This window comes from Galeopterus variegatus, unplaced genomic scaffold (genome assembly GCF_000696425.1).
Source record: "Galeopterus variegatus unplaced genomic scaffold, G_variegatus-3.0.2 Scaffold328, whole genome shotgun sequence".
Taxonomy (NCBI): Eukaryota; Metazoa; Chordata; class Mammalia; order Dermoptera; family Cynocephalidae; genus Galeopterus; species Galeopterus variegatus.
Genome location: NW_007726439.1, coordinates 255,531 through 262,639, shown reverse-complemented (window position 1 = coordinate 262,639; position 7,109 = coordinate 255,531). Strand labels below are relative to the sequence as shown.

The following is a 7,109-nucleotide window of genomic DNA, read 5'->3' as shown; positions in this document are numbered from 1 at the left end:
GCGCTCCAGACCCATGCACTCCATGTTGTTGGTGCCCATGCACTCCAGGCCGGTCAGTGGCCATGCGATCCATCACAGGACCCATGCACTCCAGGCCAGCCCCCATGCCTGCAGACACCATGAGCTCCATGTGCTCACTGGTCTGGCCCACATGGTTGATGGGCGTGGCCATGCACTCAAGGCTGAAGCCCATGCTGGCACCCCCAGTGCGGTCAATGCCAGGGCCCATCCTCTCAGTCCCAGGGACACTGCCTCAGCCTCCACCTCCTCCCTGCTTTGCAGTGATCTCTCCTTTCAGTGCATTACTTAGGATTTCATTTATTCTGCCCATGTTCATCCCAGATCCAAATCGACCCATGTTTTCCATGCCACCACCAGAGGGCCCCTCCATGCCTCCCATTTCATTTATTCCAAGTCCTATGCCTTCCATTCCCATTCCTGCAGGCCCTATGTTTCCCATTCCAATGCCTTTATTCAGGTGATTGGCATCAGTAGGCTACCCTCCTGGTCCTAATCCCATGCCAATACCACCAAGTCCGTGGGGAAGTTGTTGTGGGAGCTCCGGAGGGGAAAAAAAAGTCTCCCTTTGGTAATGCCCTCTCATCCATCCTCCTGGTCCTAATCCCATGCCAATACCACCAAGTCCGTGGGGAAGTTGTTGTGGGAGCTCCGAAGGGGAAAAAAAAGTCTCCCTTTGGTAATGCCCTCTCATCCATCGTGACTACACTGGTCTATCAAATAGCAAGCAGTTGGCCATTAACACAGATACAGCTTGCACAGCTTCACCGGACAATTCAAAAGTCACAGTGCCTGTCCCACGACTGTTCCCATCTTTATCCTCAAGAACGTCTGCTCGGACCACCACACCAGCCATGCTAAATACTTCCTCCAGGTTCTTCCAGCCACCTTTGTAATCCAGATTCGCTGCAAATGCTGTGCTTCCCCGTCTCCCAGCCTTTTGCTCTCCCACCGGCCTATGCTTGTCTAGAACCTCCGCAGCCTTTTTCATGCTCTCTTCCGTCCTGAATTCAGCAAGGGCACATCCCCTTGTCTTTCCTTCAGCGTCCATGAAGAGCCCCAGCTGGGTATGTCACCTCACCAACTTTTTCTTTAACCGGGTCTTCAGGTGACCGCCATTTACATCGAAAGGCATGTTCATAATGAAGGCTCTGTATCGTTTAGTTGGATCGGCATATGGCTCAAAGCGATTGCCGCTCATTTTACGTTTTTCTCCTTCCTTTTCTCGTTCTGAGTAGGCCGTTCTTTCCCGCCTCGGCGGGCCGGGAGCGCCGCTCTCCTCCTCCTCCTCCTCCTCCGTTTTGATCTCCTTTCCCGCCACCGCGGCTGCCATTTTCTCCGCGTCTCTAGCTTTGATTTTGTATTTTCAGATTGTGTTAAAAGCATGACTGGAAATTTTCTGTGCACGTTCAAGCTAGAGGATCACAAATCATATTATTCCACTGTACTCAATATTCTCAAGCACACACACAAAGAACATGGTTACCACGCAGCTCGTAGAAGCAGGATGCATGACTCAGGATCTGAGAATCAAAAAATACCTCAGACTGAGGTGGATTGGCTGTGCATCCCTTCAAGTAAAAGAATCAGAGAGGGCACGTTATGAGGGCAAAATTGGGTACAAAAATGAATATTTATTTCTAATTAGAAGAGAAATGTCAACAGATTATAAATTTTTAAAAGCTGAGGAAGACTAGAGTCATTTTCTTTCAGGTTACATTTTGGGTTTCCACTAAGATACTTCCTTCCTGTTATATTCAAATTTTTGGACAGTTTGTAATTACAAAAAAGATTAATCTAAAATGAAAAAACACGCAGAAGTAATGGAATACTTTATAATTGCTGTTACATTGTACAGAGTGACATAATTGTGTTATCAAATTACTCTTGGTTTATGAGTTTTGTCACTGGAAGTCACTTGTTTTTTCAGGCTATTGGTGTTGGTGGCAATTTTGCATGCCATTTCATCTGAACCACCATGCTTTGTCAGGACAAGATGTGTCAGATATGCTAAAATTCAATCTGATATGTCAGGATGCATGAAACTATGCATCTTCGAGCAGGGTTTATTTATTTCCAGTACTGCTACACATGTGTTACCTACAACCACCAGAACTCTGATAAATTTTGTTTCAAAAGATGCACAGAATGGGGGCCGGCCCGGTGGCGCACTGCTATAGTGCGCCACTTGGGAAGCACGGTGGCGCTCCCGCCGAGGGTTTGGATCCCACATACAGACCGGTTCCTGCTCACTGGCTGAGCGAGGTGCGGGAGCAACACCGAGGGTTGCGATCCCGTTGCCGGTCCCGGTCCGGTACGGGGGCGACACTGAGGGTTGCGATCCGTTGCCGGACACGGAAAAAGACAAAAAAAAAAAAAAAGATTCACAGAATGAAATTAAGTTGGAGTGGAAACAGACAGCACTCTTAATCAATTGTGGTTCAAAGAGCTGCAAATGTACAAGAATGTATGACCACGTAAACACATTGCTAGGGACTTAAAAGGATCCTGCGCAAGAGGGGCCTGAATGTTCCACCTTCATTAGCTCAACAGTAAGCCCACTTCTGACCCTAGAAGTCATTTAGTTTAGGCCCCATATCAATCACACATCCCTGGTGGGTTAACCAGTCTCTCTATATATACCCCCTGTGACTGAATTTATTATCTCCCAAGGCAATCCATTCCAGTTTTAGGCATCTTAAGTTATTATAGAATTGTTCCTTATGCCAAACTAAAACTTACCGCTTAATAACTATTATCTGGTGGTCCCAAGTCTCCCCTTTGAATGCTAAACCTAACCATTTTTCCGCAAGACAGTCATCTAAACATGTAAAGACAGTGGTCATGTCATCCACTGTCTTAATTTGGGTTCCCTAAAGAGCAGATCATGTGTCAAGGATTTGTTCAAATTCAAGCAGTTTATTTGAGAGATAGTTCCAGAAAACACCAGTAAGGAGTAGGGAACTGAGACAGAAGGAAAGGCAGATGATAAAGTGTGTGTTGTCAACCCAATTATTACTGTGGGCAACCAGAGCTCAGTTCTACTAGGAAACCCTGAGAAACCAGAGTAGAATATGCATCTCCAAGTAGTCTCACCTGAGGGATGAGGGAGCTGAAGATTTATATACCATCTCCCACCAGTTATTAGTTGAGGGCTGCTCTTGAGAAGCATTAATACACATTGGCAGATCAGGCTCCAGCTTCTAGAAAAAGCCCTCAAACCACACGATGGAGAGACTGACTGCTGGAAATCAGCCAGCCAGCCCCACTATGGTGAGGCCCAAGGAGATATGGGCAGCATGTTCTTTGTGCCAAACTGCCCGGGGTCTTCAAGCGTTCTGCCCACAGCTCAGCCATAGGTCTCCTTCATCCTTACCCATCAGACGGGCTTCGCTTTGCTTGGGTGTTCATGTTTTTCCTTAGCACTGAATGTGACATTGATGTGTGGCCATGTTTTCTCAGTCCCCAAATATTTGGTCCCAAAAAGTACACACACAACACAGAATAGGCACCATCACTGATCAGTGGTAGAAGAAAACATAATCAGGATCAGCCACGAAAGCAGCCAAGAGTATCCAAGCAGATGGAGTGGGCGTGCTGTGGTTCTGATGTAGTTTCTACACTAGGGCTCATGAATGGCTTAGGCTAGACCACACCCAGGTAGTCAACTGGGTAATTCCAATTTCTTTAAAAATGCCAGACACCTTCACTCTTTCCTACTTACCTGTTGCCTAAAAGGAGATTCTTTTTCTGGTAATCCATTATGTAAGCAAAGGGAGATTGACCTAAGGTTAAATTATAGAGAATAAATAAACAATTGTTCATGTTAGATAATTAAAAATAGTCAGCTTTGTGCCACAAAGTTACAGAATTTTTTTCCTGTGATTTATTACTCTAGTGGTCTTAAAATATGTCCGCAAATTCTTTGCTGCTCCTGCCTTCAAAAGGTGGAGCCTAATTACCCTCCCCTTGAGTGTGGGTTGTGCTTTGACAGCAGTGACCATGTAAGGTTTCTGAGAGTGGGTCACAAAAGGCACTGTGGCTTCCTCCTCCCCGAATCTCTGGATCACTCTTTTTCAGGAAAGCGGGCTGCCATGTTGTGAGACACTCCAGCAATCCTGTGGAGAAGTCCACGTGGCAAGACACTGAGGATTCCTATCAATAGCAACTTGAGGGAGTGATCCGGAAGGCAGGTCTTCCAGCCCCAGTCAAGCCCTCGGATGATGGCAGTCCTGGCTGACATCTTCACTGCCTCCTCATGAGAGACCCTGAGCCAGCACCACCTGCTAAGCTGTGTCTGGATTCCTGATTCTCAGAAACTGTGGAATAACAGATATTTGGGTTTTTTTTAAGCTGCTGTATTTTATGGTAATTTGTCTCACAGTGATAGATAACTAATACATGGAGAATGCACGTAAGCTAGTGGTCTTGTGAAATCATCAAAAAATTGTGAGCTTTTAACCTGAAAATGGCAGAATTCTTTCTTGTGAATCTTTGTCCCCAAATGTCTGTTTTCCTGTAGTTCTTAATGAAATTTTAAATTTCATTATCAATAACTTTCCATTACCATTTCTTGAATTGCACATATTTTTATCTTTCTCACCGCACCCCAAATCTCAGCAATGTAAATGTAGTCTAAGTCTGCTTACATCTACACTACTAGGACTTAAATCCCATGAAGGGTGGCTCTGCCACGTTGCCCTGAGAGCTATAGAATGAATCTCTTGAAATATGAGGCAGAGACAATGGGTATCAGGCAAGGCTTTATTTTGATATGTTTTTATTAATTATATTTTGTATCTTTCTTTTCCCGGCCCCTATCCCAAATTATCTTGTAATAATAACATACGAAACCTACCTGATTTGGCTCTAGCTCATGAAAATGCCTTCCTGTCTTTGGTGCATTTTGAGCAAAACAGTCAAAAACAGCCCCTGCTAACCCCACTGACTGTGGCCAATTAGTGTCTCAGCAGAGAAGTATTTCTGACATAAGGCAAGGATTCCTCATGCCTTCCAGACTGTTGTGGGGAAGTAATAAAACCATAAATTAGGGCTGGGTGGAGAGCTCGCCTTTGCTGCTTGATCCTGCCTGACTGACAACAGCCAATGGGCTTCTCCTTGTGGTGAACTGAATTTCCGTAGTGTCTCAGCAGAGAAGTATTTCTGACATAAGGCAAGGATTCCTCATGCCTTCCAGACTGCTGTGGGGAAGTAATAAAACCATAAATTAGGGCTGGGTGGAGAGCTTGCCTTTGCTGCTTGATCCTGCCTGACTGACAACAGCCAATGGGCTTCTTCTTGTGGTGAACTGAATTTCCATTGTTTTCTTTTATCCCTAAACAATGGGAAAGCTGCAGTTGCAAGTTATTGCATGCCAGAGCTTACCTCTCTCATACCTGTTCAAACACCTATGAGCTGAGAAAAAGCCGACGGAAGGGAAAGGATACTTTGCTGTCTGGAAATTATAGGTGACTGAAGAATTGAATTCATACTGACACCGGGACAGAATCAGAGGTATTTTTTCCTACAGTTATGTCAGAACTAGAGATTGAAATAGAATGCTGGTGGTGGGTGTAAATATACATACTCCATGTTCTTAACATGCTTTTTCTGCATTATTTGGAACTTCCACCTCAATTAGATCATGGCTCATCACAGTCACTGCACCATAATCATCCTTCAAAAGAAATGCATGTGTTACCTGGTAATAAAAATTCTCAGGGTGAGTCAGTGAGTTCATGAGCATCTCGGCTGGTAGATTTGCACCTCTGATCCTGGCCACGCAGCTGCCCAAAAGTTGATAAATCATCTGAAGGCTTACAGAGGTCCAGATGCCCCCACACCTCAGCCCAGTTGGATCCTCTCTCATTTGGATGCTTCTCTGTGGGCCTTTCTTGCTTTCCCAATTCACACTTCTAATTAAGGTTTTATAAGCCAAGCCTAATTGACGCATTTCAAGAGTTTATTCCAATGTCTTCTGTAGTTCTGCAGTTATGAGTTGGGTCCAAAGCGATTCAGAATCTTGTGCCAATTCTGAAGTTATTCCAAATTGCTTATTTGGGGAATGAGTATTAGAAAGTCTGGCACACAGTAGGCACTCAATAAATGTTTATGAAATCCTGGTACATATACACTATATAGTTTTTTCTAAAGCAATTTCTGTTTTCGATAGAAAGTAGAAGCAAGATGTTCCTGGCATGTGACACGCTGACTTGAGGACTCTTTGATAACTGCGGACACTAAATGGAATGCCTGGAAGACGCAGAATTCCCCCAGCTTTCTTAGTATCATGCCACCTTCCATTCTTAATTGACTTTCTCAAATATCCACAGATATTAGAAGAAATACACTGGAGCCTTACTGCTATTTAGTCCATAAGAACATGGAATTGAGTACACCCTCTTATACGGACTCATTACTAGTATGACAGCTTGGCCCCAGGGGTTTTTTTTTAATGAAATGAAATAAAAAGGAGAAGGAGAAAAAAGGGAGAGAAAGAGGACCCTTTAACCCTCAAACGTGTCTAATTTATAATTATCTTAAAATTTCAAAATACTAATGTAGGTCTTCTAAGCCTCCAACCCAAAATCTTTGCCCCTGAAGTTGCCTTACCTAGGAGGAGGTCTTTGAACCTCACCAATGCTTGGCTTATGAAAGAAAAACCCATGGGTTTCTGGTTCCCATCCAAAACATATTGTGAGAATCATATTATTAACATGGTTATCCTAAAATGGGAGGCTGAGCATTATAGCCATTATCCTTTGGAGAAAATCTGAAAACAAGTGTTGGGAGAACAAATGATTTATGTATTACAGGTTCAGAATGCCTTAACTGAAATCCTTAAAGCCAGATCTGTTTCAGAATTCATAATTTCCAGGTTTCTGAAAGGTAATACAATGCACAAACGATGTATTATTTAATTCTTTTATCAAGGTATGAAACTGGACTCATAATCAAATATCCCCGCATCAAAAATGTATCAATATGCTTATTAAGTGTAAAAAATGAATACAATAAACAATTTTATATATGTTCTGATCTGATTTTTTTTTTTTTTCCCAAATGAGTTTGCTGCAGGCAGGCTTATAATA

General features: G+C 43.6%; 1 pseudogene; it reads right to left on the bottom strand.

Moving 5' to 3' along the window:
• LOC103586303 overlaps positions 1–1,351 on the bottom strand; it is a 2,170-nt pseudogene extending 819 nt beyond the window's left edge.
• Between the last annotated feature and the right edge of the window lie 5,758 nt (positions 1,352–7,109).